Below are 24,197 nucleotides of genomic sequence, written 5' to 3' on the forward strand. Positions count from 1 at the left end.
TTATCCTTCTCAACTATAGCGAGCATCATCTGCTCTCTCGGAGCCTTATTCTATGCCTCTCTGTTTTACTCTGATAGTAAATCTATCACAGGAATCCTAAACTTAGGAATATCTTCTAAAATGTAATATTATATTGTAGAGAATGAATGTATCCTATCTGTTAGTTAATATGTATGTCAAAGTCTCTTCTATGGAAATTGTATGTCAAAAGTCTGTCCTTAAAACGATGTTTTGTAAAAAAAATGTTCTCTTGGAGCTTTTCTCCCTGGGCCACCACTGAAAATGGACTTGTAATCCAGTTGGACTCTCCTGGTCAACAAATGTAAAATAAATAAATAAATACAGTCACATCCAAAAAAATAATTTCCATGGAAAGATAATGTACCGTGAATTCAATACCCCACTCTTTTTCATTCAAATATTGAATTAATTCCTGTAAATAGGTCTCATCTGTTCTCCATACCATCCAGCACTCATTCAGATATCGTCTCCAAATGTCAGTTTAAAAAAATGTATACATTATGACTGATGTTATAAATCAATTGTTCCTCAAGGAATCCCATGAAGAAATCTGCATATATGGAAGCGAAAGATGCTCCCATATCAGTACCTTTGAGTTGCCAGTAGCATTTGCCGTGAAAATAAAATACATTCTTGCTAAGAACATGTTCAGTCATACAAATTAAGAGTGCATTAAAGCCTGGTGGATATATATTAGCCCTTTTCAACCAGTATTCAATGGCTTCTAAACCAGCCCAATGAAGAATACTGGTATACAATGTGCTAATATCCAAGGTGCACATAAGCCAATATGGTTCTAACTGTGTGTCTGATATGATATGCAAAAATTGTGTGGTGTCCTGGATCCTGGACCTGATACATGGTAATAAAGGTTTGAGATATTTAGTTAAGAATGCTGATAGGAGTTCATTCAAAGAGCCCCAACTCGAAACAATGGGTCTACCCGGAAGCTTTTTTAGATTTTTGTGAATTTTGGGTAACAAATAAAGATATTGTGACTGAGGGTCAGCAACAGTAAGATGGAAACATACCATTTTGCTAATAATCCCCTCAGCTAAAGCATTCTTAAGAAAATCATCAATTTCCTTTTTAAATCTATCAGTGGGATCCAAAGGCATATACATGTAGAATCGACCATCTGATAATTGTCTTTTAGCCTCAGCTAAATACATGGCCCAGTCCAGAACCACCACAGCCCCACCCTTATCTGCAGGGAGAATGACTAAATCTTTTCTATCTTTTAGATTTACAAGGGCTTGTTTTTCTTGGTTGGTAAGATTAGATCTCTGAAGCTGAAATTCAGACCCAAAAAAATGCAAATCCTTTAGCACACACTTTTGGAATGCAGCCACATGTCTATCCATCGGAGGCATAAATGAGGATTTACAAAATATAAAATCAGTAGATCTTTGAGTATGTGATTGAGACTTCTTCTTTTGGCTTTTCCCAGCTAGGGGTCACCACAGCGGATCACCTGTCCGCTTATGATTGGCAGTGAAGTTTTACAGTGTCGAGTTGCCAGCCTGGCTCCCAACCTTCCACAGAAGGCACACACACACACGCATTCACACCTAGGACCAATTTAGAGTGTCCAATCCATCTACAGCATGTCTTTGGGATGTGGGAGGAAACTGGAGCACCTGGAGGAAGCCTACGCGACCACATGGAGGACATGCAGACTCTGCACAGAAGGCACCCCAGCCGAGGATCGAACCGGAGAACCTCCTGCTGTGAGGCGACAATGCTAACCACTGCACCACCATGGCTGCCCTGTGATTGAGACTGAAAATGCAATTTTAAATTAATCAAACGGCAAAAAGACATAATGTCATTAGCAAACGTATCCTCATAAACCAGAAAACCAGGTATGGAATTTAAACCTTTATTAAGAAGATTAATTTCACCATCTGACAGCTGGTACTGATGAAATGTTATGCACTTTATGAATAGGGCTTACCAGGGGTATCAATACTTCCAAAAGTTTTTCTATGTTTCCTGGATGTTGCAAGTTTACAGCCCCCCTGTGTTTGTTCCATCTAAAGGGTCAAAACCCACAAATTTCTTCACCACAGGTGAATCAGAACTGTGAACAGTTTCTACCTCAGTGGCCGAGGATGACTTGTCTCCAGAAGTACCACTCAAACTAGTAGTGGTCTTCTTGAGAATGGAACGTGGTCTTTTCCTCTTGAAAGTGGGTTTGGTATTTTCATGTTTTGCAAACTTAACATTTTTGCCTGGTCTGAATGGTTTACCTCTTTGATAATCATTTACATCCCTATTAAATTTGTGTACTTTCTTGTCCTTGAGCTGTTTCTCAAGGGAAAACAAATCCTGAACCAATTTTTGAAAATGTGGTGTGTAAAAAGACTCCCCCTCATAAACCTTAACTTGTTCACAAATCTGATTGACTTCAATAATATATTTGCCAATCATCCGTTCATAATAAGAGAGTAAAACCTCCACAAAAGACATGGAGGCCTTTTGCTGAGCTTGAAACCAAGCTTCAGATAAAGAATCATCTATAACATTCACTAGAGGTTGTATACGTATTCTTAGTCCATGTGGAGTAATACCTTGAGTCTTGTAGGCAGTAAATAATTTTAAATGCCACACATTCGTTCTTAGTGACTTCATGCTCTTCGTTAGCGGATTGAAAATGGTGTTGCAGATATATGAGGGATCATTATTGTCAATATTATAATATCTTCGCAAACTGCCAGCAATAATATTGACAATAATGATCCCTCATATATCTGCCATGTCTTTTGTGGAGGTTTTGCTCTCTTATTATGATCAGATGATTGACAAATATATTATTGAAGTCAATCAGATTTGTGAACAAGTTAAGGTTTATGAGGGGCGAGTCTTTTTACACACCACATTTTCAAAAATTGGTTCAGGATTTGTTTTCCTTTGAGAAAGAGCTCAAGGACAAGAAAGTACACAAATTTAATAGGGATGTAAATGATTATCAAAGAGGTAAACCATTCGGACAAGGCAAAAATGTTAAGTTTGCAAAACATGAAAATACCAAACCCACTTTCAAGAGGAAAAGACCACGTTCCATTCTCAAGAAGACCACTACTAGTTTGAGTGGTACTTCTGGAGATGAGTCATCCTCGGCCACTGAGGCAGAGACTGTTCACAGTTCCAATTCACTTGTGGTGAAGAAATTTGTGGGTTTTGACCCTTTAGGAGGAACAAACACGGGGGGGGGGCGCAAACATGCAACATCCAGGAAACATAGAAAAACATTTGGAAGTATTGATACCCCGGTAAGCCCTATTCATAATGTGCATAACATTTCATCAGTTCAGCTGTCAGATGGTGAAATTAATCTTCTTAATAAAGGTTTGAATTTCATACCTGGTTTTCTGGTTAATGAGGATACGTTTGCTAATGACATTATGTCTTTTTGCTTATTTGATTAATTTAAAATTGTATTTTCAGTCTCAATCACATACTCAAAGATCTACTGATTTTACGTTTCATAAATCCTCACTTATGCCTCTGATGGATAGACATGTGGCTACATTCCAAAAGTGTGTGCTGAAAGATTTGCATTTTTTTGGGTCTGAATTTCAGCTTCAGAGATCTAATCTTACCAACCAAGAAAAACAAGCCCTTGTAAATCTAAAAGATAGAAAAGATTTGGTCATTCTCCCTGCAGATAAGGGTGAGGCTGTGGTGGTTCTGGACTGGGCCACGTATTTAGCTAAGGCTAATAGACAATTATCAGATGGTCAATTATACATGTATATGACTTTGGATCCCACTGATAGATTTAAAAAGGAAATTGATGATTTTCTTAAGAATGCTTTAGATGAGGGGATTATTAGCAAAATGGTATGTTTCCATCTTACTGTTGCTGACCCTCAGTCACAATAGCTTTATTTGTTACCCAAAATTCACAAAAATCTACAAAAGCCTCTGGGTAGACCCATTGTTTTGGGCTGGGTCTCTTTGACTGAACTGCTATCCGCATTCTTAACTAAATATCTCATACCTTTATTACCACTTATCCGGTCCAGGATCCAGGACACCGCACAGTTTTTGCATATCATATCAGATACACAGTTGGAACCACATTGGCTTATGTGCACCTTGGATGTTAGCACATTGTATACCAGTATTCCTCATTGGGCTGGTTTAGAAGCCCTTGAATACTGATTAAAAAGGGCTAATATATATCCACCAGACTTCAATACTCTTTTGATTTGTATGACTGAACATGTTCTTAGTAAGAATGTATTTTATTTTCACGGTAAATGCTACTGGAAACTCAAAGGTACTGCTATGGGAGCATCTTTCACTCCTATATGTGCAGATTTCTTCATGGGATTCCTTGAGGAACAATTGATTTATAACATCAGTCATAATATATACATTTTTGTAAGTGACATTTGGAGACGGTATCTGGATGATTGCTGGATGGTATGCAGAGCAGATGAGACCTATTTACAGGAATTCATGGAATATTTAAATGAGAACAAGTGGGGTATTGAATTCATGGTACATTACCATTCCATGGAAATTATTTTTTTTGTATGTGACTGTAACTAGGGAGAGGGACCAAGCACTTAGTACTAAGGTGTTTCGGAAATATCCCCAATATAATATGCTACTCCATGCCTCCAGCTTTCATCCCAGACATATAATTAATAACATTTCCAAATCTCAATTCCTCCATATTAAACAGATATGTTTCTCTGAAAAATCTTATCAGGAATTCCAAAATGATCTTGTCAACAGGTGTATCATAGAGGTTATGATCACACTATTGTTTTGACTGCCAGTAATTGAGTATCCACACAAACCAGATCTGATTTATTAACATATAAATCTAGAGTTCTGGATGATAATACCAATCTTAGGCTGGTTACCAGTTATGGGCGTAATACCAATGTTCTTCAAAACATTGTTGATTGGTATTGGGGTATCCTTAAATCAGATGACAGAATCTCAGAAATTCTGGGACCCAGGTGTTTGTTTTCCTTCCGAAGGGGCCCCACTTTGGGGTCACATTTTAGTCATTATAAGCACAGCAGAGAGATGACTTCATCACAAACTACCCTATTTAGAGATCTACTGAAGGGTTGTTTTCCCTGTAGTCATTGTTCAGCTTGTCAACATGTCTCTAAATCTAAGAGTTTTACCAATGCAAATACTTCCAGGGTTTATGACATTTCATTTTTTGGCAATTGTAGCACATACTGGCTGATTTATTTAGCCAGTTGTTCTTGCTCACCTTTTTATGTGGGCCAAACATCTAGGTCTTTGCGGGTGAGGGTCTCTGAACATCTCAGTGATATCTGTAACAAAAGAGCTTCTAGCTCACTATATAAACATACTCTACAACATTATATAAAGATACTCTACAACATACTACAGCACAGTTCAGTTTCACTATTATTGACATAAATAAAGAGAATTGACAGGGCAAAATGGGTTGGGACTCTATTTTAAATGCTAAGGAACGTAATTGGATCATCAGACTAGGGGGATTGTTTAGACCTTGTCTCAATAAGCAACTTTAATTAATTATGTAAATGTGATGTGTATTTATACCATGAAATACTTATGTGCTGTGTTCACTGAGGAAGGCATATGGATGCCAAAACCGGTTTGACTGCTTTGTTACAGCTATAGTTTAACTATACCTTTTGGAGTTGCCACTATTAAATAGTTTTTGGTTTCACCAAGGTTCTGGACAGTTTTGAGATTGCTTTTAGTGTTGTGGGCCTTTGCACCAGCTGTACTTGTGGTTCCTTTGTGTGTACATGTATTTTCTGTTTCCCATCCATTTGTCTAGGTTCCTCTTAAAGATGGCTAGAGAGGTACTCTGCTTGATATGGAGAGGGGGTCTATTCCACAGATGGCTAAGTCTTTGGGACACAAATCTATCCCACCAACAAGTTCTATTAATGTCACAGACCAGGTTAAGACCTTGCGTGTGGGTTGCATGAGTGGAGTTTGACTTACAGTTGTGCAGTAACTCCATCAAGGGTGGGTCTGAGATGGCCTTGTATGATAGAAACAGGTCACCTCTGAGCAGTCTGTACAAAACTGAGTATAGGGACAGGCCTTTTAGCCTATCTGTATAGGATCTGTGTTTGAGACCCTGGATTTTACTGGTCAGGAATCTCTATGGTCTCTACAGCTGCTGCGTGTGCTTGGCAAGGTACATGCCAAAGGGGGCATTGTACTTGATAAGGGGTCTGATAAGGGAGGAGTACAGGGATATTATGACCTCTTTGTTCCTGGATGAAATACCCTTATTTATGAGGTGGGCTATGTAGAAAGCCTTCCATACAATGGAGGCAAATTGGTTGTCAAAAGTCAGGTTGCCATCAACCTGGGTGCTCAAGTCCCTCATGACTGATTGTTTGCTTAGTACATTGTTATTAATGTGATAATTAGTGGGGATGCCATTTTCCCCAAAAGGGACAATGATGCATTTCTTGGCATTCATTTTGAGGCCATGCTTCTGGCACCAGTCATTAGTTTGGGTACTGCCCTCTTGGAGGATGTTCACATCACTAGGTGAATTTAAGACAGGGCATAGCTTGCAGTCATCTGCAAACCTGGTTAGCCACAAACCACTGGTTTTACCTTGCACCTCAGAAAAGTATATCCCAAACAGTAGAGGCCCCAAGACTGATCCTTTGGGTTCACCACTCATTGCGGGTCTACTAGTAGAGGTGGCTTCCCCTATTTTGACTGAATGGGTTCTATCAGTGAGCCAATTATTTACCCATCTTGTAACATATGGGATGATGCCTAGCTGGGAGAGTTTATCTATTATGCCTGAGTGGGGAATAGTGTCAAAGGCTTTGTCTAGATCAGAGGAGGTGGTGTGCACTGTCTTCCTCTCATCAATGGCTTTGGTGATTGTTTCAAAGAAGTCGACCAAGTTTAACAGGCATGATTTCCCTTTGACAAAACCAAACTGTGTGGGGTCAAAAGTTTGGAGGTTGACAATGTCCTTGTTTATAAGGTCCATGATAATGCATTTCATGACCATGCAGATCAGGCTAGTTAGGCAGATCAGTCTATAATTGCCTGGGTCCTTGAACGCTCCACCTTTGTGTAGAGAGATCACAGTGGCTGTCCTCCATTCAAATGGGATGAAGCAGGTGCTCAGGCTTTGGATGAATAGGGTGATTAATTGAGCTAAGATCTCACGTAGGATACAGCCAGGGATGTTATCAGGTCCCATGGAGACTATACTTTGCCTTTGAGAGGACATTAAAGACCTGCTCCCTGGTGATAAGGGGATTGGACAGGTGCTGGGGATATCCTGGTTTACTGATGGGGGTACGGGGGGGGGGTGGTGGTGAAATTTTTACTGAACTGGTCTGCCACCAGCTTGGCTATATCTATGCTGTTTGTGTATGTGGTGTTATTGACCACCAGTTCAGAACAGATTTAGGTGTCATCTTTGAGATTGCAGACATATGTGAAGAAGGCCTTGTGATTGTCCTTAGGGGAAGTGGCCAATTTGGCTCAAAGTTAGCCTTAGAGGATTTCACCAGTGACCTTATTTGCTTGTTCAGACAAAGGGGAGATTGCTTCTAATTTGGCACCTGCTCCTTCTTGGTCCTGGACAGCAATTTGTTCCTTTTATTATAGAGTTTGCTTACTGCTGCTGTCCACCAGACAGGTTTACTCTTCCTTGAGGAAGATGATTTGGTCCTGTCAGGTGTTGCTAAGTCCATACAGCTATGAAGGTGCTCATATAGTTTTTTGGTGTAGGCTTGGACATTAGTGCTAATTCCAACTGAAGGAACAGTGGCTGTGAAGCTGATCTGAGGAGATTGTAGTCAGCTTTGGAAAAGTTTTTTTGTTTGCCCCAGATTGGGGGGGGGGGTCAGGGGAGATGGTGACTTCAAAAGTGATCGCTTTATGGTCGGATCTTACCAAGGAAGATGACACTGTAGGGGTGCTGCAGTGGCTACTCATGTTGGTTAGGACCAGGTCCAGGATATTTTCACCTCTCATAGGGGTATTGATCAGCTGATCCAATGCATTGGCATTGACAAATTCGAGAAATCTCTAGGAATTCATGTTTGGACTAGAATAGGTCTTCCACTTTATGGCTGGGTAGTTAACGTAACCCAGGATCAGGGTAGAGGGTTGAATCTTGATGGATTCAACTAAGTCCAGATAGGTGGAGTGGGCGTTCTGAGTCATGGTTGGGGGTCTGTAGCTAGCTATGATTTGAATAGGTTTTTTTGTCAACAGTAAACTGTACTTGGAGTGTCTTCTGTGCGTCATACCATTTGACCAGCCTGGAGGTGTGTATGTCTTTGATAAATATTGAAATTCCACCTCCTTTGGCTTTGTAGCCCTCCGTTTTGGGGTCTGAAAGTATGGTAGGATGAGTAACCTAGTATTTCCTGTCTCCATCTCACCCTGTCAATGTAGCTTCTCCTTTTTGTATCATTATTCAGATCATGGGCAACAAATGCAACTATGGTTAAATGCAAGAACACAGATTATGGCAATATCTTGTGATTTTATTGCCTTTGTCCACATTATTCTGTTGTGCTCTGCACCACTGTGCTAAGCTATTTTTATTCATTTTAAGAGTTTGATGTCCAGCTTACAGTGTTCAATAAGGTAATGAAAATGAATACATACATTCATGTTTGATGAAATGTGTCAGGCAAATGTAAACTATCAGAAGTATGACATCCTGCATGGTGTGCTTAGATAATACTCAGGTATAAATGTTTTTCTTTGAATGCTCTAAAGATTCATATCCAGGTTGATGAAAAAATGTTTCAGGATATTTTGTCTGACTCCTGTAACTGTAAATGTTGGCTACAACCTTTACCTAACACATCATTATCCTGCTGCTATATTAATGTGCCTGTTCCCTCTCCCTAATGTGCCTGTCTTGTACAGATCTTTGTATGAAAGTCAGTGCAGGGCAACACAGAGTACAGCTAATTCCTCATTCTAAGTTCAACACTTCAAGATATCATTATGTAAGCACTAAAAATTTGCCATTAGCAGTGCAATTCAGCTTGGCGGGGCTGCACTCAAAGAGTGAAAAAAAGAAAATCAAATAATTATTGGTTTAGGTTGTACAATGTTTGTATGTCTATATTACTTTTGTCAATAGCTGATCTTAATTTCAGAATGATGTTGACTCAATAAATTTAGTTGTTTAATGTATGTCTACTTTACTGTTTTTACACTTGTAATTGTGTTACAAGTTGAGTTAACCTATTTTCACATAACCCATCACTGTTATTCTGCAGTACACTGTCTTGTCTACATCATATGCATGTCTTGCATGTTTGTCTTGCCATTGCATATAGTGCAAATATGAGGAAATAAAAGTATGCAATCATCCTGACATGAAGCCACAGGAAACAGTAAATGTCTATGGCATCACATAATGTGAAACATGTCAATGTCCCTCACAGTAATGCAATGTACATGAAGGGCAGTATCTAAATTTTAGTAGAGAAGTATGTTGTTACTTGAGGCAGTCATAGTTCTGTTACAATGACCTGTGCACACATATGCATTTGTTGCACAACCTGTGATGCACATATCTGCTCCAAACAGTGGATTTTAAAAAAAGTTCAAATGTCTTATTTCACATTAATGTCAATCTTCTCCAGTGGTGCTTGCAACTAATACAGTGCTATTTAAATAGTATAATTAGATGGGTAGGAGGTTCAATGCCCAATGTGAGAAACATGCTCCTAGAAGGTTCCTAGAATTTATAAACTCAAATGCTATGGAACAACTAGTCACCACTCCCACAAGAGGGGAAAACATACGGCACCTGATCATCACCAACATGGGGACTCTATGCTCCATACCAGTATACCCCTCGCTGGTAAGATCGGACCATAAATTAATCTCATTGGATGTCCACATCCTGAACCCACCCCCATCCCAGAAAACCACAGTGAAAAACTTCTCTAAAGCAAACTTCTCACTCCTCAAAACCGAGGTGGAATCCTTCAAACCCCCCGGGCCAGTGGAAACTACGGTCCAAACTGTAGAATCCTTTATAACAGCATTCTATGGACACCTCCAGGAATGCATGGATCATGCAATCCCAAATAAAACCAAGACCCAATCCCCCAAATGCAGGCATCCTGTCTGGTGGACCCCAGCCATAAATAAACTATACAACAGAAGGAGGAAGCTACTACATGATAGCATGATAGAGCAAAATCCCTAAAAGGGAAGGCATCTCTGATCAGTATTAGCAAAAAACTACGGTCCCTCATAAAATCATCTAAGGCCAGCTTCGAGAGAAAAATTGCACAGGACACTAAAGATAATCACAAGGCTTTCTTTAGTTATGTTAGGAACCTGGGTGGCAACTCCCAGGTATGCTCAGAGTTAGTCCAAAATGACAAAAAATACACTGAACCCACAGACATTGCCAACATCCTGGCTGACAGGTTCAGTGCAAACTTCTCCCCCCCCCAAAAGAGCAAATATCTATCCCAGCTGAGTGCTTCCCCCCTAACATCTCAGATGCTCAGGTAAGAGCCACCCTCTCCAAAGCAAAAAACACAGCATCAATGGGACCAGACGGTGTCCCGGGCTGCATCCTACATGAACTCCAAGAAGAGCTGAACCCCAACATAAAGCTACTGTTCAATCTCAGCCATACTACAGGAAATGTACCCAAAGAATGGCGTACAGCAACAGTGGTCCCTCTCCACAAAGGTGGTACCTCAACGGACCCTGAAAACTACCACCCCATAAACCTGACTAGTCTGGTCTGCAAAGCTATGGAGAGGATCATCATGGAACTCATAAATAAAGATATTGGGGACCTACAGACACTGGATCCTACCCAATTCGGCTTTGTTAAGGGCAGATCCTGCCTTTCGAACCTGGTCAATTTCTTTGAAACAGTCACCAAGGCCATTGATGAGGGGAAGGTGGTCCACACAGCCTACCTGGACCTCGCAAAAGCCTTCGATACCATACCCCACTCGGGCATCATAGATAAGCTAGCCAGCTTCAATATAAACCCTTATGTCATAAGATGGGTTGCAAACTGGCTCAAGGATAGAACCCACATGGTCAGAATTGCTGGAGCCATGTCAGACTCCAAACCAGTTACAAGCAGAGTCCCACAAGGCTCAGTCCTGGGACCTCTCTTGTTCGGTATATATTTTTTGGAGGTACAGGCCAACACGGGAGGACTATGGCTGACCAAGTTCGCAGATGACTGCAAACTGGGCACCATAATCGACTCTCCAGCTGACACAAGCATCCTCCAAAAGGGTCTCATTGAGACAGATAACTGGTGCCAGAGCCATGGCCTCAAGCTAAACACCAAAAAGTGTATAGTCATCCCATTTGGCAAAAATAAAGTGCCCACAAATTACCACATAGGTGGAAATCCATTAAGTACGGAAGAAGTAATTAGGGACCTGGGGACCCAAGTTGATAGCAATCTCTCCTTTGACAACCACGTGGCCAAAGTGGTTAGAAAAACCTTCTATATAGCCCACCTTATCATGAAGGGATTCACATCTAGATCAAGGGATGTCACTGTGCCCCTTTACTCATCCCTCATCAGGCCCATAATTGAATACAATGCCCCATTCGGGATGTACCTTACCCAACACCTGCAGCAACTAGAAAGACCCCAAAAGCATCTCACCAAGAGGATCAAGGGGCTCAAACAGATGCCATATGCTGCTCGGTTAAAGAAGCTCCAGCTCTACTCAGTTGCATACCGCCTACTTAGAGGCAATCTATGCCTGACATATAAAGCCATGTCCAACCCAGAATTAATGGACATGCTTCACCTCAGAAAATCCAAATCCCTTCGAGCTATGCGCTCGAGGGACTTGAACCTCAGCACAGAAATAAATAGGACATGCCGGAGGGACAGATTCATAACCCAGAGGCTCCCTTCACTCTGGAATAGAATCCCAGTCCATGTTAGGCAGAGTCCCTCACTGATTCTCTTCAAGAGGAATCTTGACGAATGGATGGGAGATCGTAGGTTTACCCCGGGGATCACTTCTGTGTCACTGCTAGAAAGAGGCACAGTAAACTAACCTTGAAAAAGGGCATAGTAAAACTCATTTAAATTGGGTGGCGAAAGCCAGATACACTCTGGCTAGGCTTATAAATGCCCTAGGGCAGATAGCCTAGTATGAACCTATGAACCTATGAACCTATGTATGAGTGTGAGAGTGCATTTAGCACTTGATGCTGTTTCCCCAGGGAATAATGCATTTAACTCTTCATACAGCTCACTTATCCCACTTTAAACATCCTCCATGAAACACACTGATGAGATCCTCCTGACAGAAGTGCACTCTCTACCCTTTAAAGTCAGACTGCTCCTGTGGTGCTTGTGACTAATACAGTGATCTCTAGATAGTGTAGCTAGATAGGTAGAAGGTTTGATGCCTGACAAGGGAAATGTGTGTGTGTGTGTGTGTGTGTGTGTGTGTGTGTGTGTGTGTGTGTGTGTGTGTGTGTGTGTGTGTGTGTGTGTGTGTGTGTGTGTGTGTGTGCAATACTTGTTGCTGTATCCACTTTTCCTGAGAAGAATGCATTTAACTCTTCACATACCTCCTTTATCCCACATTTTACTAAAACATCCTCTAGGAGACACACTGATGAGGTCATCCTGACAAAAGTGTACTCTTTCGCCTTAAGAGTCAGACTTCTTCTAGATTGTTTAATATATATAGCTAGGCAAGAAATCTGATGCCAAACATGGGAAACTTGTGCATGATTGTAACACTTGGTACTATATCCACTTTTTCAAAGAAGAATGCATTTGTGTGCACACATCTCCTTTTACCTACTTTTTTCTCAAACACACTGAAGAGGTCATCCTGACAAAAGTGCACTCTCTCCTAAGTGTGAGATTTATCCTGTGGTGATTGTGACTAATACCCTGCTCTGTGGATTGTGCAACTAGATAAGTAAGTCTGATGCATAATATGGGAAGTGTGTGTGTGTGTGTGTGTGTGTGTGTGTGTGTGTGTGTGTGTGTGTGTGTGTGTGTGTGTGTGTGTGTAATAACTGGTGCTGTATCAACTTCCCCCAAAGATAATGCATTTAAATCTGCATACAGTTCCATTATTCCACTTTTTACTGACACACACTAATCAGGTCATCCTGAGAAAATTGCAATCTCTCCCCTAAGTGTCAGATTTCTCCTGTGATGCTTGCAAATAATACAGTGGTCTGTAGACTGTGCAACCTAGACAGGTAAGAGGTTATGATTGGGAATTTATGTATGTGCAACACTTGGTGCTGTATCCACTTCCCCTGAAGAGAATGCATTTAAATGTGCACACATCTCCCTTATCCCACATTTTTACTGAAACATTATCTCTGAAACACACTGATTAGGTCATCCTGGCAAAAGTGCACTGTTTCCTCTAAAGTGTCAGACTTTTTTCTCTGGCACTTGTAATTTATATTGTTGTTTGTAGAGTGCATAACTAGATAGGTAGGAGGTTTGATGTCCAACACAGGATATATATGTGTGTGTGTTTGTGTGTGTGTGTGTGTGTGTGTGTGTGTGTGTGTGTGTGTGTGTGTGTGTGTGTGTGTGTGTGTGTGTGTATGTGTGTGCCTATAACACTTTATGCTATATCCACTTTCCTTAAAGAGAATGCATTTAAATGTGCACAGAGTTTCCTTATCCCACTTTTTACTAAAACAACATCTTTAGGACACATTGATGAAGTCATTCTGAAAAAAGTGCACTCTCTCTCCCTCTCCTTAAGTGTCAGACTTCTTTGGCAATTGTAATTAATACAGTGCTTTCTACATTGTGTAACTAGATAGATAGGATGTTCAGTGCTCAATATATGGCAGTTGTGCACGTGTGAGTGGGGGTTCTTACAGTTAATTAAGCATGTGCTCAATCAACTTCTAATCTGCATAAGCATTTTAAACAACTAGATGACACTACCGTCCCCTAGTCCTACCTTTCACAACCAGAACTTCTTTGCACTACAAAAGTGTATCTAGATGTACTGTTTGTTTTCTTTATACTCTACTGAGTACAATTTTCTATCCATTACTTAAAGAAACTATGGCTTTTTCAGGCCAGTCTATGTACACAACTGAGTAAATGAATGCTTCCAATAGGAGTCTCATACTTTGAAAATATATCTATTTCATGTTTTTAGACAGAAAGTGATGCAAAAATTTGTTAAGTGGGGGAAACATTTCCATTTTTCAAATGACAGGTAGTTTGTGGGGCAGCAATAAGAGAACACAATTACAAAATTATATTCTCTGACTAGACCCCTGGTTCAATGACCTGATGAGGTCATTCTTTCTAAAGTGAGCTATTACACTTTAATTGTCAGACTTCTGTGGTGCTGGTTTCTTAATACTATTCTTTAGAATGTGTAAATACACCAGTGCTTAAATTCTACAAGTGTGTCTGCAAATGTTTTCAGGATTGCCTTACACACATTTGAGTACCAACATTTACAATCCCAGATGGCTGTAAAAGTCATTTTACCAGGCACATCTCCTTGGCAATATGCTGCTGATGTCTTCCCTTCATTGATACTGTATTCCTGACTTGAACAGTGTTCGCCTGTGGCACTGGCTGCTGATACTGTCCTGTATAGATGGTGTAAGTGAATAGGTAGGTGGCTCAAATCTATCACTGCTTAAATAGTGTGACTTTTTACTGTCATATACTATTGGCCAACTCACAACCACCTTTATGCACACTTCAATTATGAGATGGAGTTACATTGGCATACTGTTACAAAAGTAGATCTTAGCAACCCCAGGGGAAATCACTTTTTGGCCACACGATGATTACATAATGCTACCATAGCTGCAGTATCTCACAGTTGGAGTGTGCATTCTCCTGTGGTGCATGACTCTGATACTGAGTTTTATGTAATGTTTAACTACATGTATAGGATGTTTGAGGCCAGCTGTGAGGGTGTCTTTCACCCTCATACTGTGAATAGTACTCTTCAAATATATATATATATATATATATATATATATATATATATATATATATATATATATATATACACACACACGTGTGTGTGTGTGTGTGTGTGTGTGTGTGTGTGTGTGTGTGTGTATGTGTGTGTGTGTGGGTCTATATTACAGCGTCAAACTCACAGGAGTTTGAACATTGCAATATTGAACCATAAAGTTCAAAATCCGATTATGACGAAAACACAGAACAGCGATTTTTTTTGCAGGGAAAAAAATTGCTGTCCCCGTGACAAAAAAAACCCACTTTAAACCCCCACACCCCCCTACTTAAATATACCAACTCCAAGATCGCATCACAGTGGAGAAAATAGCAAATCCCTGAAAACTCCCCACTGATTTTTTTCCCTAGGAAAAAAATCGGTGTGCCGTAGCTTCGCTATTTTCGTATTTTGAATGTTTGGGTCCGATTTTACAACATTTGAACTCCTGTGAGTTCGACGTTGTAATATAGACCCCGTGTGTGTATGTTGTGTAGTTGAACAGTATTATTGTACACTTCAATCACTTTTTAGCATAAATATCCAGCTAATAAACAGTGGGATGTCATCCATTGAAATGCATACTGTGCTAGTTGTACATCAACATGTTGGGTGGCACTTTACATTCAAGCACTAATGTTTAGTGAGCTTGTTTAGTTAGATCAAATCCAGCCATATCTGCTCAGACTATACTATGTCAATCTTACTGTGACTGTACATGTCACTAACACTAAGTAGAGACAATATAAGTACCAGTCCAACACAGCTGCAGGCAAAGCCCACAAAACTTTAATAAAAATAAGAAATAAAAAAGTAAGCGCTTTCACGGTATATTCCTACCACTTTTTCAGAATGAATACTAAAGAACACCAGAGTCATTTAAATAGCACATCAATAAAACAATCAGCACATCAATTAAGCATACAATGGTTAAACTGCCAGTACATAAAAACACAAACTTATATACAGGTGTCAATGTTTCAAAGGTCTGGCTTTCAAAAAAGGGTTTAAGAGAGACTTATACCACACAGTTCCAAAATTCACCAACGAAAATAACAGCCAAACTTGTAGAAAGATTTTGAGTTTTATTACAATTCTGGTACCTCGGCCTTCGCCTTCAATGGAATAACTGACAATATGAAATACAAGTCTTTATATACCACTTACAAAAATTAGATAATGATATAATTAATCAATCAATCAATAAAGTATTTATCCTAATAAATAACATAGAAATGAATAAATAAATAAATAAATCATACACATTCCAACTTGATTCATTTTTCATTTTTAACATTCAAATTTCCAAATTCATTCCATTTGGAAAAAGAGTATTAAAATTAATAATATATATAGACTCCAAATTTAATAATCTTTTTAAAAAATTATTGTCAGACTCCATTGACCCATAAGGTTTAGCTACAACACTAAAAATTAAATCCTTAACTGCACCCCCATGTTCTTTATGGAAGTGACTAGCTACCGGGCTATCTAATCTTGAATTTCTAACATCCCCCAGATGTTTTAGAATTCTTGTTTTAACCTTACGTTTTGTCTGTCCTACATACCATTTTGGTACTGGACAGTTACACCCGATAACATAAACAACCCCAAAAGAATTACAATCAAAATAATCCCTGGCATTATATAAAAAAACATTAATTCTAGTCCCATCTATGTTCCTAATCTTATTACATACCTTACATCTTCCACAAGCATGGGCACCTGCATTTGCTACCTTAACCCTATTTTTCTTACTTCTTATTAGTTCTTTTAAATTTTGGAACCTCCCAAAAGAAAATGTCAATTTCCTTGGAATAATATCCTTTAAGCCATCATCATTCATAATGATAGTCCACAATGCCAATACTGTACTTCTAAAAATATGGGAAAATCCTGAAAATCTGGAAATAAAAAATATTTGGTCCCAATCAGCACATCAATTAAGCATACAATGGTTAAAGTGCCAGTACATAAAAACACAAACTTATATGCCAGTGTCAATGTTTCAAAGGTCTGGCTTTCAAAAAAGGGTTTAAGAGAGACTACCTCATACAGATGCTGATTCCTGTTACAAAAAGCTATGATAATTTCTCATATAGCAATGCTTTTATTCAGCGTAATGATGACATGTGATTAAATTTTCCTTACATAACGTATGTATGGCCCAAGTGACTAAGACGACATTTTGTATGTTGTTGATTTAGTACAGCAATTACAGGTGCACATATCCCTTGCAGCAATAACACAATGTAATGTCTTCAGATCTTACAACTGTAGTGATACCTCTGCCGTGGTGCATTCATACTGTACAAATTATGTATTTAAAGTTGTTAAATGCTCACGTGTTCAACATCCACGTACTATGCCTGTTAGTGGTGTGTGACCTTATACTGTAATTCATGAATGGCATCCACCACAGATTTAATGTGTCCATTTTCAGTTGAAAAGGCCTCCACCATCTTTTTTATACAACACAAATATCTGATGAAATAAGTTAGCATAGGTGGAGTGCCACCATTGTGTTTGTGGTTCATTCACATTTCATTAGGCAGTACAGTTACCTTGCTTGCTGTTCAATTCCTGAAAGGGCAACATTATATGAATGAATGTATGTATGCTACATAAACACCATTGAGCCTAGTTATTCTTATCCATTTTTAAGTTGGATAATGAAATATCATCACATACAGTGATTGTATGGCAGTGCAATAGTTATTTGGGGGATGTCATGCTATGATTGCTCCTGGTATACGTGCATTGAGTACTGGCTTGTACAGCATACCTACACGGGGAAAGGATGTGGTTTAGTTCTGGTACAGTGTCTGTAATACACAATGGAAATAGCTTCCTTGACAAAGATGCATTGATCTTGCTCTGCCCACTGTTGTGTGGACAGCAATGTGCAACTCCTTTCCAGTATTCTGGCTAAATCTGATTGTTCATATTATATTTGTGACTGTTTTCTTAATGCACACATTTAATTCAGTGTATTGTGACAGCCTCCATTGCTATCTGAGCACTCTATCTTTTATTGCTGTTGCAGTCATTTGTGTCTTTTCCTCATGGCCAGTAACTTCAAGCTCCAGTTTGGGTTCTTATTTTACAATAAACAAGGCATTGCACATTTGCTACTGAACCCCCTGACTATAACATTATACTTTCTTTTTCAACTTGCAAATGGCATGTAAAGTAGCAAATACAAGTTAACTCTGCAGTACATTTTTATTATTAATTGGGAAATGAGCTTGCAGTCCCAGTTAAATTAGTTGTTAGCAAGGCTTGCATCTTCTTCTCAGTTAAATGTTTGTAAAAGCAACTGCATCAGTTCAGTCTAAGGAAATGTCTGTGACTGCCCCCCCCCCCACTTTAATAGTTTCCCTGGGATTCATGAAGCTCAGCGCAAGGAAGGCGGTAGGCTTGCGCCGACAGTGCGTCGTAAAGATGGCGCAGTAGTGCCAAATGCATATTAATGAAGGCGCGCTGCCGCCACAGCCACGTGCACAGGAAAGGAGCGCGAGTGCATAGGGCATGTTGAAGTGCCGCACGGAGGCGTGGAAGTGCCAGCTGTTGACGTGCAACCTAAAATGCTTGCATATAACAAGTTGCAAGATAGTAATCACATCTACCAGTGGCCGTGGATACTGAAACGTATGCAAAGCATGCAAGAAAGTTTCTGCGAACACAAAATGAAGAAGCAAACACAAATGCACGGTAGGGAATAAAGGATCCCTATCCCGCGAACAAATGACATGGAAGACCGTGTGGCCGTAGTCCAATACAGTGTAGATAGCTATACCAAGTGGAAGTGAAACACATCATATGTTAGCGAGCCGCCAGTAGTATGTCCAGCCCAATGGTTAGGGTCACCAGCTGACCCATAATGTGAGGGAGGGTGCACAGCTGGGCAGATGTGTCCATAACAAAATACATGATAAATGTATATATCTAGTGACCGCATGTCCGAATCATATCCCACAAGGCATGTAATAGTCACATATAAAAGATATGTCCATATTTCACATACCAAATGTGATAGGAAATAGAATAAGCATGTAAACAAAACAGAAGGAGCATATAAACAGCTACAACAATAAGGAAACATGTAGGCTGAAAGGAACAGTATTATCCGTACCGTCGACTGTGGGTACGTGCTGTCCAGTACAGTCGGATATGTGTACGGAATATATCCCATCCTGGACATAGGAAAAGGTGGCATCTTACCAATGAGTAGAACAGTCTGCCAAAATCCGCAAATCAGCGGTACAAGCCGAACTTGTCAGGATGTGTTACAGTTGAACGGGTAGTACCCGGGTATATCAACCATGTATTGAAAGTTAAGTATGGGTGTGTACCTATGTGCGTGAAGTATTGCATGTGGAAAGCAAACATGGCAGGGTAGTCCACACAACCATGCAGGTACCTGACATAGGTAGGGTATTCAATGTGTTACTCTGGCCTTGTCATGGGCCAACAACCAAAGCAGTGATGTATGGGGTGTGAGGAATATGTGTGTGTGGGGGATGGGTAATGGTACAATCCTTCAAGGTGATACTGTGTCGTATGCAGAATAGGTGAACCGGAGGTGTATGACGGAGCAGCGGGTGAAGCTGAAAGAAACACAAAAACATGTATAAACAGCTGCAATACAACCAGACAGGCCATACTGTAGAACACAATCCCACAAACATATGAATATTGAAATGTGTGATACAAATGTATAGACATGTCACCGGCACATACCCACAGATTGGTCCTGATGGAACTGGCCATAACAAATGCAACACACCTGGATGCATAATGGACTACCCAGCATCCCCTCCACATCACACAACCCACTCCCTTACCTGAACGTCCACAAAATCCAGCCATACTTGGCCTACTGGTTTGGTGCAGCCACATCTACACATAGTGACCACTACGCACATGTAGTAGGTAGTGTCACCTTAGGCAGTTGCAGGATTGCACACTATGTATCCTTTGCATGTAAATCCCCAGCACATTTTCATAACGCCAGAAAAATGGTCGGTATTTGTCTGGTTTTGGTCTTGTCCAATTTTTGGGATATCTCTCATGGGATACGTAACCTGTGCAAACATTAGAATGGAAGACATGAAGTCCAGTCCTGTAGATATCTGGACACAAGTTGGAATGTGCATTAGTGGTGCACTACACTGTCCAGCCCTAAATGGTCATGCATAACCTACTACCCAGGATCAAACACCTGCCCGTGATGCACGTGTCCCGACACAAATAAGCGAGAGAATATATTGCACACATTTGCATAGTGGCACATGGTATAAGGGTGATGAAGGCACTGACGTAAACAGGATACCCCTGATCCACTGTGTGAGGGACAATTAATGTGTGTGTAGGTGTGACCTGACCAACAATTGTACAATGCCAAATGTCCTGTGACCATAGGAAATAACTATGCATCATACTGCATGTAACAGTTGCCTAAAGCGGTCACGTCAGGATAGAATAAACGTAATTCGTGCAAGAAACAGGCAAACAACAAAAGTGCCAAAGGTATAAGGCTTATAGCTAGGAAACAAATGAATGTTCTAAACCTGCACTGACCGTGGCTATGTGTTGGCCCAAACAATCTGGTGTCCGCAGTAGGGTTCTCATCTGTCCAGCTTTGCGAGGGACAGTCCATCATTGGACAGTTGTGTCCTGACAAAAGACATTTCAAATAGCAAATGTCCTGGAATTGTAGGACATAATTATGTCCCATATGTTATGTAATGGTAGCAGAAAATAATTATTGCAGTATCTACAATACCTAAATGTTACAAGAAACAGAATAAGCAAATAAACTGCTACAACAATAGGCTTTTATGTAGGCAAATAAGTAAAGTTCTATCCGTTGTACTGACTGTGGGTATGTTTCAGCTTGTAAAATCTCGTGTGTTCCGAAAATGTCCCGTCTTGGCCATTTGAAAAGGTGCCAACCCTAGTCACCGGAATACAGCACAACCCGTACATATGACAATGTCAACGATACCAATGGTCAGAGCATTCGCACAATAACTGGCCAGACCCTTAAAAACTCACAAAGCCAGTGACCTTTGGGGGAAAGGTGTTGAATGAGAATGACTACTTACAACAATGAAGAGTAATAGACGCATTTAACTGCAGAAAATTAGTAGTATTACGAATCTGTCAACACGTTCCAAGTTAATATGGTAGACGTGTCCGTGATTGTCCCTAAGTTGTCATAGCCTTGTCCCTGTCACTGTAGACACGAGTTCCCGAGTATCACAGAGGTCCCTACACTGAAGTACACCAACCAACTGTCCCATCTGTTGACAGGACTATTGCATACCTGTAGTGATTTCATAACCGATGTCCAGAATAATATTTATTGTATGTATAAATGAATGAAATAATCAAATGGGAAGGGAACCCCCCCCCCCAACCTGCATTATGTAGTGGAACCACTCCCCGCCCTAAATTATGTAGCACCGAACCAATGATGTGGTCAGAGGTGTCCAAACACCTGCGTCTGTAAACACAGGTAGAATGTTAAACTCTGGACTAACTCTGTCCATGTGCTACATCTGAACTTTGAACAGCACCAGGGCAGTGCTAGTCACCAGTTGGCCGAGCCTAAACCCAGACCAGCACATGAACACCCTAACAATCAAACACGCGTATGTGCGAGGACTATAAGTGTTGGAGTTATGAATATCCTTGGAGGGGGTAGACTTGCAGCACGGGTCCAGAGTAGTAGGAAACAGGGAATGTCCTAATTGTAGTACTGTGGTTTTCCTAGCAGGAGAACGGATGCCTGCTGTGTAAGGGAAGCAGTGAGGCATATGTCAGAGTAGCTATGGATGATGGGTATACATATAAATGAGCCAGAACACCAATAGTGTAGTGGTTACAGCATCCGCCCAACGTAAAGGCATTCCCAATGCAAGTACGACTATAGCACATATTAATTGTGTAATGAATGCCTCTGTGCTGTAAAGCCAACATTTATACATGTAAAGGTGACCGCGTTCGCATGGGTCCATTAACCGGATTCCATCAAAGTTGTACTGTCATAAAGAATAAGGCACATGTAATCCTAAAGATGTGCCTGTAAACATATGTAACTCAGAATAAGTAGATGCAAGTGGGCCTGCTCGGGTGTACGCAGCTATTAGCATAGCAAATATATATATATATATATAGTTAGATAGATGTGTGTATAGATAAATATCCACAGACATAACAGAAATATGCAATTATATATCTACATATCTATATATATATTAGGAACGCTGAAAGATGAAAGAAAACCTAAGGGTTGTGAAGAGAATCCAGAGCAAGTTAGGAATTATGAAGTGCTCGCAGTGTATGTCACATAAAGCTGCACAAGTGTGAGTAGAGCACCGCTCTCCACACCAGAGGCAGGGCTATACCAGTGGCCATAACATTGATGAAGTACTACGTCAACATTGTAAACAGATGGAATGTAGGACATGTTGCGACCACCTACACTTGTAACCCGCAAATCGTTCGTAATCCATAACACCAGGAAAGGCACGTATGTGCAAATATGAATGGATGGTGAGCCTGTGAATACACGAGGTGGTACAAAATGTGTGTAGAGCCCCAACGCTCATGAGAGGGCAATGTGTAAAGGTGTGTCATGGCTGTGATATTAGGTGTATAATGGCTGTTATGCGGGGAAACTCAACACGGGTGTGCAGGAGAAACTATGGATATGCGAGTATGGACACAGGAGTGATAGGGTATGTTGCGCCGGGTGCAATGGAGCGGCCCGTGGAGGTCAGCTAGTACGTAGGTGCGATTCCCAGATAGAGCATCATTTGCGTGGAGACATGCGTGAATGGGTGTATCATTGTTGGACATTGTGCGTCAGGTCTGGCAGCCTGGCATGTAAAGCCTATACGCCACTCATGAGCTGAATGGAGTTCTGCTGTGACAACCCCAAACCGGGAAAAGCAGAAAGACACAACTACATGAAGACAACAATTTGTCGACGTACAGTCACAGTAACACAAGCACACATCATATCAACAGTAATAACATGAATGTGTACAGAAACAAACACAGTAGCAGGAATAAAAGGCTGCGCATACAAGGAATAGGTCGAATGACACTATTACAACCCAGTTAGCAGTGGCACCCCAGACATAAAAAACTTGCGACATCTGTCCGCTGTATAATGTGCAATATACTGAGCACAAGTTCACCGGAGTGAAGTGTCGGTGTCAGAATGACTAAGGCAATAGTATGCCGTTGAAGCAGGGATAAAACCAATATGCATGTGTAAGTGTCCATGTCCGAGAAATGTATAGGTTAACGGACACACAGATGTATATATAGATAAAAACGTATATATACACATAGCTATATTAATTTACATACACATATATATCCATACGGATATATATATATATATATATATATATATATATATATATATATATATATATATATATATATACACACACACATAAGGATATACTATGGCTATATATATAGATAGATATATATACACAAACAACAGGTAGTGATATATACACATAAACACAAAACAAGCTATATGTCAGTGTAGATATACACATTCACATAAATAGGTTACTTCACAGCAATTAGAGGTAACATATTTACAGCCCGGGCATTTGTGACTGGGAGGTCCAATAAAGAAACATTGTACCCCCCCACATCGCCCAGCTAGGCCGGACAGACATACAGACAGGCAATACAGATCAATACACTGCCGCTGTCCAAAATACCGGTAGGAAAGGACCAGTGGGAGAGTTTTGTAATTTCTACACTTTAAACATGGATAACGGTGTCCCTTACGGGACCCCAAAAATTCAGGGTATGAAAGAATCTGCTGACACTAATACGAGCAGGATGTAGGTGTACATGGAACAGTAGGTTGTGCAAGTGTGATAATACATGGGTTGACAAAATGTATGACATGTGTCCCGGGATGGGGAGAGTGGGCAATGTGTAGGGATGTGCTCATACCCCAGCTGGGCTCGCAGTAAGTATTTGTCATGACTGCTGTAGAGGGGTGCCAGGTAGGTGGACCATGGGTATGCATTAATGGGCTTAAGTGTGCAGGTGCTGGTTGGCAGAGATGTAGTAGGCCCACCCAGTGGAAGTCATTAATATTCCTATGTGAGCATACATATGCCTACACCTCCCAAACCTGAA

Source organism: Protopterus annectens, chromosome 1.part2 (genome assembly GCF_019279795.1).
Source record: "Protopterus annectens isolate FY-2018-M chromosome 1.part2, PAN1.0, whole genome shotgun sequence".
NCBI lineage: Eukaryota > Metazoa > Chordata > Ceratodontiformes > Protopteridae > Protopterus > Protopterus annectens.